General features: G+C 49.9%; 1 protein-coding gene and 1 long non-coding RNA gene across 2 annotated transcripts in view; one reads left to right on the top strand and one right to left on the bottom strand.

The window, feature by feature from the left end:
- The window catches only part of NTMT1 (N-terminal Xaa-Pro-Lys N-methyltransferase 1), a 122,209-nt gene that overhangs the window by 69,929 nt on the left and 31,586 nt on the right, over window positions 1-20,694 (bottom strand). The gene's annotated exons all lie outside the window — the stretch shown is intronic.
- On the top strand, window positions 17,378-19,717 carry LOC128338864 (uncharacterized). Its single transcript, XR_008312733.1, has 2 exons — window positions 17,378-17,595; window positions 19,358-19,717. It is a non-coding gene; the product is annotated as an uncharacterized LOC128338864 (long non-coding RNA).

Below are 20,694 nucleotides of genomic sequence, written 5' to 3'. Positions count from 1 at the left end.
TATTGTCTGCTCTGACTGGCAGCAACCTTATGTGGCTGCCCACTGAGGCCAGCCTAGAGGGCTGCTGTCACGTCCATTTCGTGGGTAGGGCAAGAACACTCTCCATATTTGATTGTGTGCGACAAGCGAGGTGGGGGGAAGTGATTGTGGGGAAGGTGCGTGCACGCTGGCATTTCCTCCTCCCTTGGTAGCAGAATTGGACTTGGGGTAGGTAAAGGTAAAGGTGTCGGTGTCGACTCCTGGCGCCCACAGAACCCTGTGGTTTTCTTTGGTAGAATACAGGAGGGGCTGACCATTGCCTCTTCTCGCGCAATATGAGATGATGCCTTTCAGCATCTTTCTATGTCGCTGCTGCCTGATATAGTACCAGCGGAGATTCGAACCGGCAACCTTCTGCTTTTTAGTCAAGCATTTCCCCGCTGCGCCACTTAAGGTGACTGGACTTGGGGTAGCGAGCATCCATTGTAACCTTTGCTAAACAGGGTCTGCCCTGGTTTGCATTTGGATGGGAGAATACATGTGAGCACTGGAAGAGATTCCCCTTCAGGGATGGGGCCAGTCTGGGAAGAGTATCTGCCTGCTTGGATTCAGAAGGTCCCAAGTTCCTACCCTGGCATCTCCAACATAGGAACAACTATATAGGAAGCTGCCCTATACTGAGTCAAACCACTGGTCCATCTAGCTCAGGATTGTCTACCCAGACAGGCAGCGGCTTCTCCAAGGTTGCAGGTGGGAGTCTCTCTCAGCCCTATCTTGGAGATGCTGCCAGGGAGGGGACTTGGACAGGTCTGAACAACTGGCGGTTCGGCCAGTTCAAAGGTGGTGGGGCGGGATACCTTTAAGGGCGGGAGAGGGTGCTCTGACCCCTCCTGCCGCATTTCCACCACTGGCATTTCTACACTTTGAAAGTGTCCCTCCCTGCCGCCCCATTGCCTCGTCGGACCGGAAGTGACAGGAAGTAACCGATGCGCATGTGCACGTCAGGCGTGCACATGTGCACACCGTGCCCGCTCGCGCGCACATGTCAGGTGCGCATCCCTGCCCTGTGGTCTCCCATCCAAATGCCAACCAGGGTTGGTCCTGCTTAGCAAAGGGGGAATCCATGCTTGCTGCCTGCCACAGGACCAGCTCGCCTCCCTCCTTGCAGAGTCGAAGCGCTGGCATGTTCTCTCCTGCCTCCCGACTCTTTTGGTCCGAGACCAGGGACGTTTGACAGATGGCTCCGTCTGAAAAGGCAGCCGGCGCGGCTTAGGGTCCCTCCAGATGGCCTGCTTCTTCTTTTGTACTCTCAGCGCAAAACCGGTCTTAATTCTTGCCAGCGATCTGGAGGTCTTCCCTTCCGAGGAGAGTTTCTGCTCCAAGAGGTGGGGGTGGGTGGGTTTTCCTTTCCCCATCGTTCTGGATCTTGTCCCTGTGACGATGCAATCAAGCACTGCCTGATCACATCCTCTTTGCCAGCCGCGATGGTCTGCTCTGTGTCGAATGCCAGACAGCCAGATGCTTCTATGACGCTCACAAGCAAGGTATGAAGGGCCATGGGCGACATCTAGTCTTCAGAGATCTATGGCACCTGTCCTTGAATTTAGCCCAATGTTCTCGGTGAAGAAGGCTCCATCTCGAATCCGCGGCGTTGGGCTACATTTGTCAGGGACCAAGCTGGGGTGATTTTGAGGATGCCGAGAAAGCAGATGGCTGTCCATTTCCCCTATATGTTTTTTCTGTGGGGTGGCAACTGTGTAGAATTATTCTCATTACCTTCCACCACGTTCATAGGAACATCGGAAACTGCCATATACTGAGTCAGACCATTGGTCTATCTAGCTCAGTATTGTCTTCACAGACTGGCAGCGGCTTCCTTTGGGTGATTTTGATGGTGGCGGGGGGGCATAGTTCAGTGGTAGATCACTTGGTTGGCATGAAGAGGGTCCCAGATTCAATCCCAGGCAGGCAGCATCTCCAGGTAGAGCTGGGGAAGACTCCTGCCTGAAACCCTAGAGAGCTGCTGCCAGTCTGTGTAGACAGTACTGAGCTCAGAGGCGTATCTAGGGAAAATAGCGCCTAGGGCAAGCACTGAAGCCCCCTGTCCAAACATCTGACATGCATCTTTCAGACAATTTTACCATATCATCAGCTCAAAAATACAATTCAAGCTCTTTAATCTTTTAATATTTCAAAAACTATTTAGCAGTGGATGTAGCCAGACCCAAAAATGCTGGAAAATTACAAATTTCAGTATGCTGGGGCTCATTAAAAAAAAATTACCTGTAGCCCCTTTGGGGGGCTTCCAAAAGGCTGTGGGGGGGCCTGCAAAGGTTCCCCCTCCCCCCCGCCAGCCTCTTAATTCACTGCCACATCCCGTCCTAGGCTGATTTCTGGGCCTGTTTGGACCTGCAAAGATTGGCATGGTGGCCATTTTGGAGGCCACCACACATGCTCAAATGGCCTCTGCATGGCCTGGCAAGGCCTAGGGCCTCACAGGGACCATTTGAGCATGTGTGGTGGCCATATAGTTTTGTTTTTTTTTTGAATGGCCACTGAAAACAAAATGGCTGCTGCACATGCTCAAATGGCCTCTGCGAGGCCTGGCATGGCCTAGGGCCTTGCAGAGGCCATTTGAGCATGCATGGTGGCCATTTTGTTTTCAGCAGTCATCCATTTTTTTATTTTTTTATTTTTAGAAATGGCGCCCCCACTTCAAGTGGCGCCCAGGGCAAGTGCCCTTCCTGCCCTACCCTAGATACGCCCCTGACTGAGCTAGGTGGACCAGTGGTTTGACTCAGTAGAAGGCAGCTTCCTATGTTCAGGGTGGGGGCTGTAACTCAGTGGAAGAGCACCTTCTTGTCTGCAGAAGCCAGGATCCCAGGATCAATCCCTGGTAGCATCTGCAGGTAGTAGGGATTTGCATGAACCAAAAGACACGGTTTGGGTCAAATTTGAACCAATTTGAACTGAACCGGGTTGTGCTGAATCGGTTTGATCGAACTGACTGTTCAGTCTGGTCCAAGGGCCTTTTAACAACCTTTCTCACCACCACCGCTCCGGCTGCCCGTTCAGCACGTAATGGGGCTTGGTTCAGTTCGATCACAGACCGAACTACCCCCCCCCCCGCCCCCGGTTCGGTCTGCAATCCAACCTTCGAACCGGCTCAGTTCAAGGCAAACTGGTTCTGCGCCGAACCATTCATCCACATCCCTACCAGAAAGGGCTGGGGAAAGACGCCTGCCTGAAACCCTGGCGAGCTGCTGCCAGTCTGTGTAGACAAGACTGAGCTAGATGAACCAACAGCCAGGAAAAAGGCAGCTTCTTCCGATGTTTATGAAGAGGGGCCATCGCTCAGAAGTAGAGCATCTGCTTGCTGGGCCCCACCAGGGGCATAGGGCAAGGCGGTATTTGCACCTCAACTCGGGTGCTGAAATGCCTAGGCCCTCTCTGCTCATGTGGAAGAAGAAGTCACCTTCAGAAGCAAGCTCTGAAGACCTTTCTCAGCTCTGAAGACCTTTCTCCGTCCCTGGATTGCCAATCCTGGTGCAATTCAAAGGCCTGTGAGATCACCAGCCTGCAGAATGCTCCCTTGTGGCCAGCACAACACAGTCAAAGGCCAGCTGGCTGCCTCCCCCGCCCCACCAGCCCGCTTTCAAAATAGATCGCATCCTTTCCGAATGTGGCTTTCACATGGCAACTTTGCTGCAGTTTCCACAGCGCAGGTGGACTGCAGATGGTGTAAAAGACAAGCGTGTGCGCATGCGCGTGGCGTGCACATGCGCATATGGGCATTTTCAATCAGCAGGGGGAAGGTTATTGTGGAGGAAAGGAATGCCATGTCAGGCCGACAGCATGGAGCCCTTGTGGATGAGGAAAAGAGGGGAAAGGTTTGAAGGGATCCATAATAATAAGCACTGGGGTGTTGCAAAGTTGGTCACTTTCATCTATGAAGGGTCGGCAGTGCAGATGATGCTATTGTGCCCCACCACAGTGTTGTGCTTCATTTGGGGGTTTTAAGAATTATTTTGCTTACCACCCAAGCTGAAGAAGTGTTCTGCTGTACTCAAAAGCTTGCTTGCTTCCTTCAAAGGTTACTTTTTGGATCGGCCATGGAAAGTCGAAATCAATTTGAGGGCATACTTTATGGAGGAAACAAAGCCATTTCCAGATTCTTACAGCCCAGCCGATTTGTTTGGATTGGGGTGGGCTGAATTTTTACTTCTACTTTGCTTATCACCCAGCCTTAAGAAGTATCCTGCGGTACTCAAAAGCTTGCTCACTTCTGTGAAAGGTATTTCGCCACTGTTACTTTTTGGAGCAAACAACATAGTCATTTCCAGATCCTTACAGCCCTACTGATCTGTCAGGATTTGAGTGGGCTGAATTTTTATTATTGTTTGGCTTTCCAGCCAGCCTGAAGAAGCATTCTGCTGCACTCATAAAGCTTGCTTGCTTCTTTCAAAGGTTACTTTTTGGATTGGCCATGGAGGAAACAAAGCCATTTCCAGATTCTTACAGCCCGGCCGATCTGTTGGGATTTGGGTGGGCTGAATTTCTACTGCGATTTTGCTTATCACCCAGACTAAAGAAGCATCCTGCTGTACTCAAAAGCTTGCTCACTTCTGAGAAAGGTATTTCACCACTGTTACTTTATGGAGCAAACATAGCCGCTTCCAGATTTTTACAGCCCTGCCGATCTGTCAAGATTTGAGTGGGCTGGATTTTTATTGCTGTCTGAAGCGGCGTTCTGCTGTACTCAAAAGCTTGTTCACTCGTTTCTTTGAAAGGTATTACACCACTGTGTTTTTGTTTTGTTTTTTATAGCCATCAAGCAAACATAGCCTTTTCAAGATTCATACAACTCTGCTGATTTGTTGGGACTGAACTGATTTTCTCCAGTATATCTCAGAACAACTCATGACTCATTCGGTCAAGTATTTATTTGGCTTACCAGAGGACCCTGCTAAAAGTAAAGGTGTGCCATCAAGTCGGTGTCAACTTCTGGAGACCACAGAGCCCTGTGCTCGTCTTTGGTAGAATGCAGGAAGCATTGACCATTGCCTCCTCCCACGCAGTATGAGATGATGCCTTTCAGCATCTTCCTACATCACTGCTGCCTGATAGAGGTGTTTCCCGTAGCAGTGGATCTCAAAGCACACTCACAAGTCCTGAGAAAGGAAAGGCAAACAGGTTTTCTGAATGGCTCCTATTGTCCAGGCTTGATAGGTTCCCCTTGCAGTCAGAGAAAAGGTGAGCTTTTTGTCAGAGATGTCTGGTCTTGTGGCAGCAAGCATGACTTGTCCCCTTTGCTAAGCAGGGTTCACCCTGGTTGCAATTGAATGGGAAACCACATGTGAGCACTGGAAGAGACTCCCCTTAGGGGATGGGGCTGTCGGGAAGAGCATCTATGTGCTTGCATGAAGAAGGTTCCACGTTTCCTCGCTGGCATCTCCAAGATAAGGCTGAGAGAGACTCCTGCCTGCAACCTTGGAGAAGCTGCTGCCAGTCTGTGTAGACAATCCTGAGCGAGATGGACCAAGGGCCTGATTCAGTTGTTATAAAAGAGTTTCCTATTTTGCTATGTTCCAATACTTAGTCCACTGAAAAGCGACATTCAGGCAGAAACACTCTGAGAAACAGAGGGAGGTGAGATGGCATCCAAACAAGGAATGGAGAATCCCCATCATCACCCTGGGAAAGGTTACTAGGTCTTATTTAAGGCCTGGGGACTTTCAAAAACTCGATATGCGTCGTCCAAGCCTGCAGGGGCTGGTGGTCACCTGCCAGGGAGCCCATTATAGTTGGTTGCGTTGTGCATCGGGGTGGACTAGAGGACCTCAAGGGCCCCTTCCAACTCCAAAATTCGATGATGTGGTGGTTTATTCATTACATTGTAACTCCGCACATCATCTGAACAGCTCAAGAGGACATGCACAGGCCCCTCCCCTTCTTGTCATCACATTTTCCCATTGTGATTGGATATCATGTTGGGGGATGATGGACGACCGGAACCTGCTGTTATAGGAAAGCTGATCGACAGTCCCCTGATCATATTGGCTGACCCTTTTCTGCACAGAAGGAAGGATTCAGGACCCAATGTCTTCCACATCCATGAAGCTGACTCTCCATCGGTCCACAGGAAGCTGTCTTAAACTGAGTCAGACTATCGGTCCAGCTTCAACTACCCAGGCTGGCAGCAGCTCTCCAGGGTTGCAGATGCTGGCCAGGGCTGGATTCTGGGATTTTCGGCATGCAAGGCATGTCCTCAACCACTGAGCTGTGACTCACAGCCATATGGATCGGCCTTATACTGAGTCAGACCATTGGCTCTGCTGGTGCAGCGTTGTCTACCCAGACTGGCAGCAGCGTGTCTGAGGCTGCAGGCAGGAGTCTCTCACTCCCAGCCTTATCTGGAGAAGCTGCCAGGGAGGGGATTTGGGATCTTCTTCGTGCAAGCAGGCAGATGCTCTTCCCAGAGCAGCCCCATCCCCTTAGGAGAAGATCTTACAGTGCTCACACATGTAGTCTCCCCTTCAAATGCAAACCAGGGCAGATCCTGCTTAGCAAAGGGGACAGGTCCTGCTTGCTAACATCAGGCCAGCGCTCCTCCTTTTTCTCCTTTCAATCTTGGCTGGGGAACCACCACCACCCAGCTTTCCCCCTATTCTCTCCGCCCACCCCCCATCCTTTGTTAAGCTCTTTTTCAGCTGAAATGGCAGCGCCTGGGTGTTCGGAGCTGACAATAATTGTAGGAGTCTAGACAGTGTCTGGTATGAGGCACAGAGAAATCAAAGAGGCCCCTTCACTCCCTCCGACTTCCACCCAGGCCCCGGTGCTCAGATTCTGCCCTCCTCTCATGCGCATTCATGTATTCCAAGACCCCTCCCTCCCTCTACCCCACACAATGTCGTCTTCTCTCTCTGCCGTTTTGGCCCCCTCTTTCTTAGGCCATTCTCGAGGGTTTGCCCCCTTCTTTTTGTTAACCTCTCCCCTCCCGCCTCTTTCTTGGCTTTCAGACCCTTTTCCCGGCAGAAAAACACTTGCTAAGAACACAACCCACTGGGCCGTCCGTCCTTCTCACTGCACTTGGAGTGACCGGGAACAGCCTCTGCACATTTCACGTGGAGGAGAACTTAGGAACATAGGAAGCTGTCATATACTGAATCAGACCCTTGGTCCATCTAGCTCAGCATTGTCTACCCAGACTGGCAGCAGCTTCTGCAAGGCTGCAGGCAGGCAGGAATCTCTCTCCGCCCTATCTTGGAAATGCTGCCAGGGAGGGGACTTGGAATCTCGATGCTCTTCCCAGAGTGGCCCGATCCCTTAAGGGGAATATCTTACCGTGCTCACACATGTAGTCTCCCATTCAAATGGAAATCAGGCTGGACCCTGCTTAGCAAAGGGGACAATTCATGTTCACTACCACAAAACCAGCTCCCCTCCCATTTAAAAAAAGGGGGGTAACATAAGGACTTAGGAAGCTGTCATATACTGAGTCAGACCATTGGTCCATCTAGCTCAGTCTTGTCTACACAGACTGGCAGCAGCTTCCCCAAGACTGCAGGCAGGAGTCTCTCTCAGCCCCAGAGGCATATCTAGGGAAAATAGCACCTAGGGCAAGCATTGAAATTGCGCCCCCTGTCCAAACATCTGACACCCATCTTTCAGATAACTTTACCATAATATCAGCTGAAAAATACAAGTCTGAAGGTCTCATACAAGTCACTTATATGAATATGTGTACAGTGACTTATATTATATTAATTTTTTAAAAAATATTTTTACCTGTAGCCCCTTCGGGGGGCTTCCTAAAGGCTGTGGGGGGGAGTCTGCAAAGGTTCCCCCTCCCCCCTGATGGCCTCTAGGGCCTCACAGGGACCATCTGAGCATGTGCGTCGGCCAATTTTTTAAAATAACTTTTTTTTTAAAAAATGGCAGCTGAAAACAAAATGGCCACCACGCATGCTCAAATGGCCTCTGTGAGGCCTGGTATGGCCTAGGGCCTCACAGAGGCCATTTGAGAATGCACAGTGACCATTTTGTTTTCGGCAGCCTTTAGATTTTTTTTTTAAAAAATTAAGAAATGGCGCCCTCCCTTCAAGTGGTGCCCGGGGCACGTGCCCTGCCTGCCCTACCCTAGATACACCCCTGCTCAGCCCTATCTTGGAGATGCTGCCAGGGAGGGAACTTGGAACCTTCTGCTTTTCCCAGAGCGGCTCCATCCCCTGAGGGGGGAATATCTTCCAGAGATCACACATCAAGTCTCCCATTCATTTGCAACCAGGGTGGACCCTGCTTAGCTATGGAGACAAGTCATGCAGTGGGGTGGCAAGGGAAGGGTGGGTTGGTGTTCACTAAATGAACGGAGGAGAGCTGGTCTTGTGGTAGCAGGCCCAAATGGTCCCCTTTGCTAACAGGAATGTTCCACCCTGGTTTGCATTTGAATGGGAAACTACATGTGTGAGCACTGTGAGATATTCTGCTCAGGGGGTGGGGCTGCTCTGGGAAGAGCATTTACATGCTTGCATGCAGAAACTTCCAGGTTCCAAGTTCCCTCCCTGGCAGCATCTCCAAGGTAGGGCTGAGAGAGATTCCTGCCTGCAGCCTTGGAGAAGCTGCTGCCAGTCTGGGTAGACAATCCTGAGCTAGATGGACCAAGGGTCTGACTGGCTAGAAGACAACTATGTTCCTATGACTGTCCTCCTCAAGTGCAAAGAAGAGTCATTCTCTGCTTTGCCCAACGGCAAGCCCCCTCGGGTGGATTCTAGCACAAAAACCGACCCTTTGGGGTGGGAAAAACTGCCTTCACTAGAGAATGAATGGCAAGAGGCTTGTAGAACCCAAGGGAAAGAGTTGTGGTATGCAAAGACAAGGCAGTGGAGTGGAGTCAGGGACATGAAGAGTTAGTTTAATGAAACAGATATGATGTAGAGAGAGGCAAGTGCAGACTGCTTTTCTGGGCTCTTGCTGCTGGCTGTTTGTTAGCCCCACCTCCACTCCAGGATAAGTAACTCAAGCCCTATTCAAAAACTGGCCTGGATTAAGGAATGGGTTGACCAAAAACACCACAAAGGCTGTTTCTGGATTCTGGACAACTTTAAAAAATATTAAAAGCTGGCGTTTCCAAATGAAAGGGATGAAGATATGAAGGAATGGCCTAGCTGGTTATGAAGACCGATATTATTTATTCTGGGCCCGCAGTGCGCACAGTCCCTTGAAGACCATGCATACTGGCACAGTTGGAAACGTTGATAGGTCTCTGCCCCCCGAGGAGCTTACAATCGCAAAGAGACAGAAGAGGAGAGGTGGGTAGGGAGAACAAGACTTTAATTTTTCCCCTATTTTATTTTATTTTTCCCCTATTTTATTTTATTTCCCCCCCTAAGAGGAAGGCACTGGAGAGAGAGAGGATCCATCCCTGATTCTGGAAAGAAGCAAACTTCACGATGTTTGAGGCTCCTGTGGGGAAGGCATTTCAGCCCTCGCATTCCTTTTCCCCATTATTTGTTCATCGCGAAAGATCTTCTTGGCCCTTCCTCTCTGCTGACCTCTGATCTTTGACCTCGCAGGAGACTTTTCCATCCTGGCTTACTGGAGGCATGGCAGAGATGTGGCTGGATCCTTCGGAGAGAATTCCACTTGGATGAAATCACAGGGCAGAGTTAAGTTAGCAGCTCTGTCTTCTGGTTAGAAAACGTCGGATCGCTCTGTTCTGGTGAGAACCGAGTATCTTGAACTTTCAGTGGAGAGGAGGCGGAGATAGATAGATAGATAGATAGATAGATAGATAGATAGATAGATAGATAGATAGATAGATAGATAGTCTTCACTATTTTTCAAGAAGAAGCCACTCTGACAAAAAAACCTCCGAGGGTTCCGTTCCAGCAGATTACTGCAGGTAACGAAACTGCAGATAATGAGTAATTGAGTTCATGGGAACGCAGGAGTTAGGTTCCCAAATGGGAATAAAACCACGTAAGCACTCATCAAAAAAACCAAAACCAAAACCACCAAAATGGGTCAAATACAGTGCCCTACCATCCTCCATGGGTCTCCTGGTATCCAGCAATGCCTCCAAATCCCCCCCCAAGTCCAAACAGTCCCCAAAATTGAGGATTCCCCCCCCCTTTTTTGCTGAAATCAGCCACAAAATGACTCCCACACACAAAATGATTCGGGGTGTGCACAAAACCAGTTGGCTTGGTTCGATTCGTGTCTGATCCGGACTCAAATTGGACCAGACCAGTTTTGCACCCCCTCGAACCCCACTGATTCAGCTTGGGGGGAAAGGGGTTGAAGTAAACAAAAATTACTTCAAACACCCCAAACAAGTCAGGGAGTTCGGCTCAATGCCAAACCGAACTGGGGGCGGGGTGGAGGACCACCAGTCCTCCAGTCACTTCCCGCCCTCTAGGAACCGTGGATATGTAGGCTTTAACCCTTTCGTATCCACAAATGTTGAAATCGGGTGTCAATTAGACACCTGTCAGCACGCAAAACCCCAGATATAGAATCCGTGTATAATGAGGTTCTCCTGTGCTGTGCTTTTCTCAGGGCTGGGAGGGTCCTTTAAGACAGATGGAGCCCTTTTTTTAGAGCTCTCGGATGGAAAGCCTTCAAAGTTTACAAAGATCAGTTCTGAAGGGGGCCGGACCCCTTGCATGGGGCAAGGAAACATTGTACACCTCACCTTAGAAACCACAATCCCTTGGCCCACCCCAGAGAATGCTGACCTAGAGGCACACAGGATCTAAGACAGAATAAATCATGAATCAATCTGAATAAAAGCATTGACTTTTGAATATTCATTATTTTGATTGGTCTCCTCCGGGCACAGGGCCTTTTCGGTGGCAGCCCCAGTGCTTCAGAAAATAGCTTTAATAAGAAGTCCATGGCAGAGATGCCCTCTGTTACCCTTCTGCAAGCAGGTTGACTTAAGCTGTGGTGCTTTCAGTCGCTCTCTGCCAATAAGTCCCCTCATCCTTGAATAATTGGGGTTCCTGAAGAGTATGTTTGGCTTTTCATTGTTTGGGGATGTTATAGGATTTTGTAGCATTTGATTGCTTCAGTATGGTGTGGTACAATGCTTAGGAAATGCCTTCCGCATATCTGCATGCACATCTCATTGGCCAATAAAAAGAAAACAACCTTGTAGTGGCTTTTAGCTAGTCCCGGTTAGAGGTGTGCACAAAACAGATTGGCCTGGTTCAGTTCAAGTCTGAACCGGACTCGAATTGGACCGGACAAGTTCGGTTTTGTACTCCCTCGAAACCCCTCCCCCGGTTTGGTTCGGGAGGGGGTTGAAGTAAAACAAGTTACTTTGAACCCTCTGAACAGGTCAGGGGGTTCGGCTTGATGCCAAACCAAACCGGGGGCGGCGGAGTCGCCGAACCTAACCGGTTCGATCTCAACCCACTTTGCTTCCGAACCAGTTTGCACATCCCTCATAGGGGTGTGCATGGAACTGGCTGGTCTGGTTTGATTCAAGTCTGAACCAGACCCAAACTGGACCAGGCCGGTTCGGTCTGGCACCCCCTCAACCTCCCCCCCCCACCACCATTTGGTTCAGTCTGGGGGGTTTCGTGGACATTTTTTTTAAAAAAAAAATTAATTTTGGTGGCCACCGTGCCTGTGCAATGGGTCTCTGCATGGCCTGGAACACGTTCGACATCTATCCTGTTGGCACATCCCTGTTCCCTGGTCCTGATGAAGTTCGCCCACCACTGAACGTTGCAGGGTATCACACACGCTACAGTTCTGGGATTTATTTTAAACATTCTCCAAGTTATGCTGGAATTTGGGAGGGGAGGAATGCAAACCAGAGTGAACTTCTGGAACAAAAAGGGAGCAGGAACAGAAGGACGCTGCTCGTGCCAAAAATGAAGTCCTTAATATTAAAAATAGTGACTTTCACTGTGTGGAGTGGAGAGGCTAAGGCATACTTACCTGAGAGTAAGGGCCATTGAGTACAATGGGACCTGCTACCATTCAGACACATATTGGACTACTCTGAAAGCGTTTTTGGAAGCCTTGGGGTTCCCCATTTGAAAATGGATTACTCCTCTCTCTTAGCTGATCCTTGGCAAGATTTCACCTCTTCGTGGCGATGCTCTTTATTGAGCAGGGGCAGAGCAACTGGCCCTATCCATCCCCAGCACGGCATCCCTCCAGTGGCTGTTGCTTGTGCCTACCTTATGTTTTTTTCTTAGATGGTGAGCCCTGATTTGCTATTGTCCCCATTTGAACTTCAATTTCAGGTGTTAAGAGAACGTCTTCTTCATTATGAGCCCCACCACCTATTGAGATCATCCAGAGAGGTTCATCTTCAGTTGCCACCAGTTCATCTGGTGGCCACACGGGGGAAGGGCCTTCTCTGTGGCTGCCCCAAGACTGTGAAATGTGCTCCCTACTGAAATATGAGCCTCACTTTTAAAAAGCACTTGAAGACTTACCTCTTCACCCAAGCTTTTTAATCTGACTCTGGTTTTAAATGGTTTTAAGGTTTTTTAAAAAAAATTCCTGTGTTTTAACCTGTTTTATTTTAGTCATTCATTCATTCATTCATTCATTTATCTATCATATCTTTATACCACCTGATATGTACATCTCTAGGCGGTGTATAGCATTTAAAATATTTAAAAGCCAACACAGATTAAAATACATGACACAATAAAAACAATAGCATACAACAGTTACTAAAACAACTAAAATTAAACTTACGCCCAGAGTCGTAAGTTTTGGCTGGTATAAAAATATGTCAAATAAATAAATAAATAAATAAATAAATAAATAAATAAATAGATACTAATTCCAATTAAAAGTTTGTGAGAACAGGGGAGTCTTGAGGGACTTCCTGAAAACAAACAGAGAAGGAGATGCTCTTATTTCTGCCGGGAGCATATTCCAAAGCCCCGGGGCAGCCCCAGAGATGCTAGTTTGGGGTAGTGTACAAATTTGATAGATAGATAGATAGATAGATAGATAGATAGATAGATAGATAGATAGATAGATAGATAGATAGATTTGGGGGGAGACCATGAGGCTGTTCTCATATACAGCCTAACCCAGGCTAGAGAAGCCCACACTGGAACATAGGAACATAGGAAGCTGCCATATACTGAGTCAGACCATTGGTCCATCTCGCTCAGTATTGTCTTCACAGACTGGCAGCGGCTTCTCCAAGGTTTCAGGCAGGAGTCTCTCTCAGCCCTATCTTGGAGATGCTGCCAGGGAGGGAACTTGGAACCTTCTGCTCTTCCCAGAGTGGCTCCATCCCCTAAGGGGAATCTCTTACAGTGCTCACATGTGGTCTCCCATTCAAATGCAACCAGGGCAGACCCTGCTTAGCTAAGGGGACAAGTCATGCTTGCTACCACAAGACCAGCTCTCCTCTCCTGGATCTCCCCTGGATCTCCCCCTAATCTCCCCTGGATTAGATTACACGTGAGAACCGCTGGGATTGGGCCCAATTCTGGTGGGAAAGCTGCGCCTAGCCCCGGTTTAAAACCCGGCTCTTAGCCAGGGTTAAGAGATCGAGCGAGTCCTTAACCCAGGCTCCAGGATGATGTGTTCGCTGGGGCTATTTTTAGTGCACCCATCTCCTGGGGGAAACTCCCAATGTGTTGCACGTGTCATGCGGTGCATTGTGGGATCCCCAGAGGCCGGGAAGTGACATCCCTGCCTCTGGAGCTGTGCATTGCAGGCACGCAGCCCTGCTCATCTGGGAGCGTGGTCCACACTCCCAGAAACAAGCCATCGCTTGTATGGGGCGGGGGTAAGCTTAACCAGCCTTCCCCTGTGCCTGCGAACAGGCTTACGGGCGAGAGGAGAAAGATGGAGGGGAGAAAATGGTGGCGGCAGGAGGCGGGCCGGCAGGGAAGAACACGGCGGTGGCAGGAAGGGAAGAAAATGGTCACGGCGTGCAGGCAAGGAAAGAAAGGGGCGGTGGTGGTGGGCGGGGAGAGAACTAGAGGAGCAGATGCTCTGTGCCCGGCCCAGCTAGTATTTTTTAATATGCTGTCATATCGAAAATTGCACCCTGAATGTAGTAAGTCAACATATCGGGCGGTGGGGGGAGAGGTGGACGCAACCTCATCCCAGTCTGAATCCGGACAGTCTAGGAATTCTGGCTTTACCATCTCATTCCCATCTCAGTCAGTAAAGGAAGGCTCCATAGAAGGGCCATTCCCAGGGTAACGGAATCAGGCACGCTACCACTTTCTCAACAACTGTAGCCATAAACACATTTTCAAGTGGATATGATGTATACCCAATGGCAAGAGAAAGCCATATTTGAAATATTAGAATAGGGGCTAAAGCATGAAAAATATGCCGGGGATGGAATCACCATTTCGGACAGCGTGTCTGGTTCTGTTACTGATGTGTTTCACACATTTCAGACACTGAGGCACTTCACACGATCGGAGGGAAGAGCCGGATGCGGTTCTGCGGGGAGAGCAAGCTTAGCCCGCTCTCTCTGCAGATGAGCAGCCGCTCGTAGCCAGGTGGCCGGATCGGAGCCAACAGGGCGACGGAGATCGGGGGGGCCACACAGCCCCCAGAAGTTCCAGGATGCCCTGTGCAAGCACGCAGGGCATCCTGGAGAGACCTCCAAACCTGAGAGGCTGCTTGCAGCCTCCCGGCGGGGGTCTCTTTGTGTCTCGCCATGGCGCGGAGCTGCGTCGTGGCGGCAGACGGTCAGAAAACCCGGGTTAGCTGAGTGTTTGCTCTGCTAACCTGGACTACGGGGAGGGCTACTTTGGCGGGCTAGCCACCAGAGAACCAACGGGCTTACCCGCAAGCCCACTGGTTCTCACAATGGGAGGAAACTGGGCTGGGCTTCTTTAGCCCGGTTTCCCCCCATCATGAGAATAGCCTCATTATCAATAATATTTAAAGGTTTTGTTTTTTAAAAAAATGACTTTATAGGAGACATTGAGCTTGTTCTCATGACCAGTCATTTCTGAGTAGGAGAGGCTAAACCAGGGTTCAGAGGCTGAACTGGAGCCATGGAAATCCCTCCTACCTAAATGGGTAGCCCAGGTTTTTTAATCCAGGTCTAAACTGAGGTAGGACAGAAATTGCTGTCCTACCTCAGCATTTGATCATCTGGGCAACCATGCTGGGTTTTTGAGCTCCCGGGAGCCAGCGGCCATGTTTACCAAAGAGTTCCAAAGATAGCAGGGCTGGGCAGAGCGGAGTGGCTTCAGTACTGAGGGCTAACTCTCCGCTGCTCGCACAATGCATTGTGGGATAGCTGGAGGCCCCAGCTCCCAATTTCAGATTTAGAGAATGCCACTGAGGCGTTTGTGTGGCCACTTGAGCTGCAGAACCATTTGCTCATGAGAACCACCTTGTTCTGTTGCCAGTGGGTGTACAGAATATTCAGCTGAAAATTTGCTAGTGCCTGATTCCATTACCATGCCTGGTTCCGTTACTCTTTAAATGGCCAAGGCAGTAATTCATGCCTGATTCCGTTACTTTTGGAATTGCCCAGACATCAGGAAAAGGTGGGAATGAAGTGATAGAGTACTAATGGGGCAGTGCTGATTGTATCAGTTCAGGCTGAAGATGGGGGAGATTGCACATTTGAATATTCTTTTATCTCAAAAAAAAAAAAAAAATCTGCCTGTAGCACATCAGGGCTTAGGCTTGCCAACATTTTCCCCCTGAGGTACGAGTTCTTTTCCTTGTAGGGAATTGGAGTGAGGAGAGCTGATCTTGTGCTGATCTTGAGCAAGTATGAATTGTCCCCTTTGCTAAGCAGGGTCCACCCTGATTTGTATTTGAATGAGAGACGACATGTGTGAGCACTGTAAGATATTCCCCTTTGGGGATGGGGCCCTCTCTGGGAAGAGCATCTGTATGTTTACATGCAGAAGGTTCCAGATTCCCTACCTGGCATCTCCAGATAAGGCTGGGAGAGACTCCTGCCTGCAACCTTGGAGAAGCCGCTGCCAGTCTGGGTAGACAATACTGAACTAGATAGACCAATGGTCTGACTCGGTATATGGCAGCTGCTATGTTCCTGTGTTCCCACTCTGGCCAAACTTCCACTCTGGAACTGGAGCAAGCACTTTCTGGAGCTGCTGATGACCACAGCTCCATCAGTATAAGGCGGCTTCCTTATAAGGAAGACTCGGTATAAGCCTTAAGGCAGCCTACTATGTTCCTATGAATTGCTAACATTTGCTAAGCATCCTGTGATGAAATTCCCCACTTGCGCTCTAAAGCAGATCTGTTCTCTCGGCTGGGAGTGTGCATTCATTCTTGGAATGAATGGAAATGAAGCCAAATGGGTCCATTCGGCTTTCCCCCTATTCATTCTAAAACCGATGTGAATAGGTGTGAATAAGGTTCTTGTTTGGAGCCCCATTCCTTACACATTGAGCATTCAGGGCTGGAGCTCTCTGGGGGCGGCCTTTTCATGATGCAAGGTGGGGCAGTGGCCTCAGGCGGCAGATTACTGAGGCTCCAGCAGGGTGGCAAGGACCCCTTGAGGATCTGACCCTTGCAAACTATACTTGGAGGTCCTCTCTTCACACTACGACAGAAACTTGCAAGAAACCTGAGCAGAGAAGAGGATGTTGCTAGCAAGACCCCTTTTCACTGCCCCGCCTGCATTTTCAAAGTTTCCAAGGCCTGTTTTGAAAGCGGGCTGATCCCTACCAAGGGTGTGAGGCAAAGAAGTTCTGTTCCTCTCCTCAGGAGCAAGAGAGAATCAGCCTGTGACAGCCCTTTAGATATTTGAAGATGGCTATCATACACACACACCCTTCTACAAGCTAAACATACCCAGCTCCTTTAACCTCTCTTCATAGGATTTGGTTTTCAGACCCCTCACCATCCTGGATGCCCTCCTCCGAGCCTTTTCAGGTGATCAATGTCCTTTGCAAACTGCAGTGCCCAGAACTGGGCCCTGTATTCCAAGTGAGGTCTGACAAGTACAGAATAGAGTGGAATGATTCCATCTCATGATCTGGACACTTTGCCTCTGTTCATGCGGTCTAAGATCACATTTGCCTTTTCAGCAGCTGCATCACGCCGCTGGCTCATTCTCAACTTGTGGTCCCCCAAGATACTTAAAGGGACTGTTTATGAGATCATTCCATTTGTTTAGTTCATTTTGGAACTCATTCATTCTTTTTTCCTGATTCAATACTCAGTTATACAAGATTTGTTTGTTTGTTCCATCAATCACATTCATTTTTGTGCCTTTACCTGCTTTTACCATGGCTGCCAGCTCATGTGCTCACAGTGGTCGGCACAGACCCTCTTCACAACTGCCTCCTGGCAGTCACAGTTTTATTTCTCCACAATGCACCAGGCACAGCGTCACTCCAGAACACTGGGGTGGGGGTGGCAGTTACCCACAATGCACCAGGCACAGTGTCACTCCAGACCACTGTGGGGGAGGTGGCAGTTACCCACAATGCACCAGGCACAGCATTACTCCAGAGTACTGTGGGGGGAAATGGCAGCTTTCAGTGGGAGCAACCATATTTTTTGGACACACTTCCTCTCTTTTGTTTCTACAATGCTCTTGGCAGACACGACAGTGGGAAACAAAATGGCGACCACTACAAAGTACAGCCCGGACTGGTAGATGACGAGGTTGTTCACACGAACGGGCGGCAGGCGGGTAGACGGGGGGAGCGGGGAGGTCAGTTGAACTCACCTTCCCCCCGGACAAGCGATTGCGCTGCGTGGTGCAGCGTGCAGCTCTGGAGGCCGATGACACATCCTAGACTAGAAGACCTCCAAGGTCCCTTCTAGCTCTAACATTCTATGATCCTTGGAATAAGAATTATTTCTCCTCCTAGAACACCTGAGAATTCTGCCACCTTTGACCTGAGAGAAAGATACAAATTTCCAATACATGTCCAGTTGACCTCCAACCAGATCCATGAGAATTCCCACACAAAAGGCATTCTGTTCCTAATCAGAGCACGAGAACATAGGAAGGTGCCTTCTACCGAGTCAGGGCATTGGTCCATCTAGCTCAGGATTGTCTACCCAGACTGGCAGCAGCTCTCCAAAGTTACAGGCAGGAGTCTCTCTCTCTCTCTCAGCCCTAACTGGAGATGCTGCCAGGGAGGGAACTCTGAACCTTCTGCCTGCAAGCACGCAGACCCACTTCCCATCTCCTAAGGGGAATATCTTCCAGGGCTCACCCATGTCGTCTCCCGTTCAAATGCAAACCAGGGCAGACCCTGCTTAGCAGGGGACTTAGCCGCAGGGGACGATCCACACTCACCACCACAAGACCAGCTCTCCTCCCTCTCTTTGTGTTGTCCTCCCACCCCAGGGCAAACTTTCCCTCACTCTGGTAGGGAAGAACTCTGCACATCCTCAGAGGAACCCTGCGCAAGCCCCGGAATTTCGGTTCAGCAAACGCTGGCCGCAGCTTGGCAGCAAATGGAACCAACCCGTTTGGGGTCCCGCAGAAGCCGGGCAAGGAAGCCAGGGGTGGATGTGGAAGGCCAAGCCTGCAGCCTGTTCAGCATTTCCCGTCCGCCAAAGCCTGTCCTTCCCCTCTGCAGTACATCCACTGCGCCAGCAACTTTTTTTCCAGCCTCTGTTTTTTCTTTCCCACCCCCTCCCTGGGTTAAAAATAAATTCAAGTTTCTGGGAAGCGGAGCCTTCTCCCCCCTCCCTCTGGAGAGCCCCTGAGAATAGATCTCTGAAGCTTTCAACCCCCGGCCCCTCCCCTCCCCTCCCCTCTCCCCCCCTTCCTTCCCCACCCCTCTCCTACTGCGATCTAGCTAATACGCCAGGCTTGGCTTGCCAGCTCAACTGGAAAGGAATTTAACTCCTTGCAGCCCAGGCAAGCCCGGAGCCTCTTAGCAGGGCAGGGTGGCGGCGTTTCGGGGACTAAAAGGGGAATTGCAGGCACCCAGCGGAAGAGAGCTGGTCCTCGTGGTAGCAAGCATGACTTGTCCCCGTAAGCTAAGCAGGGTCTGCCCTGGTTGCATACAAAAGGGAGACTAGAAGTGTGAGCGCTGGAAGAGATTCAGGGGATGGATTCTCTCTGGGAAGAGCATCTAGGTCCCAAGTTCCCTCCCTGGCAGCATCTCCAAGATAGACCTGAGAGAGATTCCTGCCTGCAACCTTGGAGAAGCCGCTGCCAGTCTGTGAAGACAATACTGAGCGAGATGGACCTATGGTCTGACTCAGTATATGGCAGCTTCCTCTGTTCCTATGTTGATGGTCCCTGTTTCCTAAGCAGGGCCAGCCTGGGGATCAATTGGGCTTTAGCCATGCAGTGCCTTTGGCCTGAACCCTCGCGGTTCGATTATCAGTGTTTCTGGCGGGTTTGCAAGATGGGTTTGCTGCATTGTCCCCAGCTTTTCAAACCATTTCTTTCTCCTCCTAGGATGACAGCTGGTCTCGCGGTAAGCAAGCAGGGATGCCCCCTTTTGCTCAGCAGGGTCTGCCTTGGTTTGAATTTGGATGGGAGACGACGTGGGAGCACTGTCAGATATGGGGTCGGAGATGGATTTAGGCACCAGCTAAGGAATCTGCAGTGTAGAGCCCCACTTGATGAGGGGCCTCTGGATCTTTTTTTTTTTAAAGACGAAATTTCAAGTTTGACCGAATGCATTTCCATGGATTAATTCCCTGCATTTCAAAATTTCGAATGCAAGCAGGCTCTTTGTAAGATAACTGTTTTTGGTTGGATGATCAGGGTTCCACTGCATCATCACCAAGTAAAAATAAAGCTTTTTAATTTCTATTTTCATTGTCCTTTTTGAGATGTGTGTGTGTGTACACACACACACACACACACACACACACACACACACACACACACAGATAAACACACACACACACAAATGGTAAGGCACCTAATGGCGCAGCGGGGAACTAACCTGCCGAGGCCAGGATTTCTTAACCTTGGGCCCCCAGATATTGTTGGACTACAACTCCCAGAATCCCCAGATATGGACTTTGTGGCTGGGGGTTCTGGGAGTTGTAGTACAACAAGATCTGGGGGCCCAAGGTTAAGAAACCCTGGCCTAGAGAGCAGGAGGCTGTTGTTTCAAATCCAGAATATGGGAAACTCCTATATCAGACAGCAGCGATATAGGAAGATGCTGAAAAGCATCATCTCATACTGCGTGGGAGGAGGCAATGGTTAACCCCTCCTGTATTCTACCAAAGACAACCACAGGGCTCTGTGGGTGCCAGGAGGCGACACCTACTCGACACTGACTCAACCTTTCCTTTATGGGGCTTTTAAAGTCTGACGTAGGCCTCAGCATGTCATAATGCGGGCCTGGATTGGGCCGCGGCTCAGTGAAAGAGTATCTCCTTTCCATGCAGAAGGGCCCAGGTTCAATCCCTGGCAGCATCTCCAGGTAGGGCTGAGAGAGACTCCTGCCTGAAATCTTGGAGAAGCTGCTGCCAGTCAGTGCAGACAAGACTGAGCTAGGTGGACCAAGGGTCAGACTCAGTACAAAGCAGCTCTGTGTGTTCCTATGTTTCTTATGTACACGGAAAGGGCCCAGAAATACCTCTCAATAATAATAATTGGCAGCTCCAGTTCTGGGCTCTCTCACAGAAGTCTCCCAGTCCTTCCACGGCTTCATTGCAAACTGTACAGTCAACAAAAATGGGCTGGCCAGCTCAGCTAGGTGCCCTGGGACCAGTCCTCCCTCTCACAGGGATCCCCAGAAGTTGTTGTTGACTACAACTCCTAGAATTCTCAAG

Source organism: Hemicordylus capensis, chromosome 17 (assembly GCF_027244095.1).
Source record: "Hemicordylus capensis ecotype Gifberg chromosome 17, rHemCap1.1.pri, whole genome shotgun sequence".
Classification (NCBI taxonomy): domain Eukaryota; kingdom Metazoa; phylum Chordata; class Lepidosauria; order Squamata; family Cordylidae; genus Hemicordylus; species Hemicordylus capensis.
Note: the sequence above shows the minus strand (reverse complement) of the source record. Positions and strands in the feature narration are given on the sequence as shown.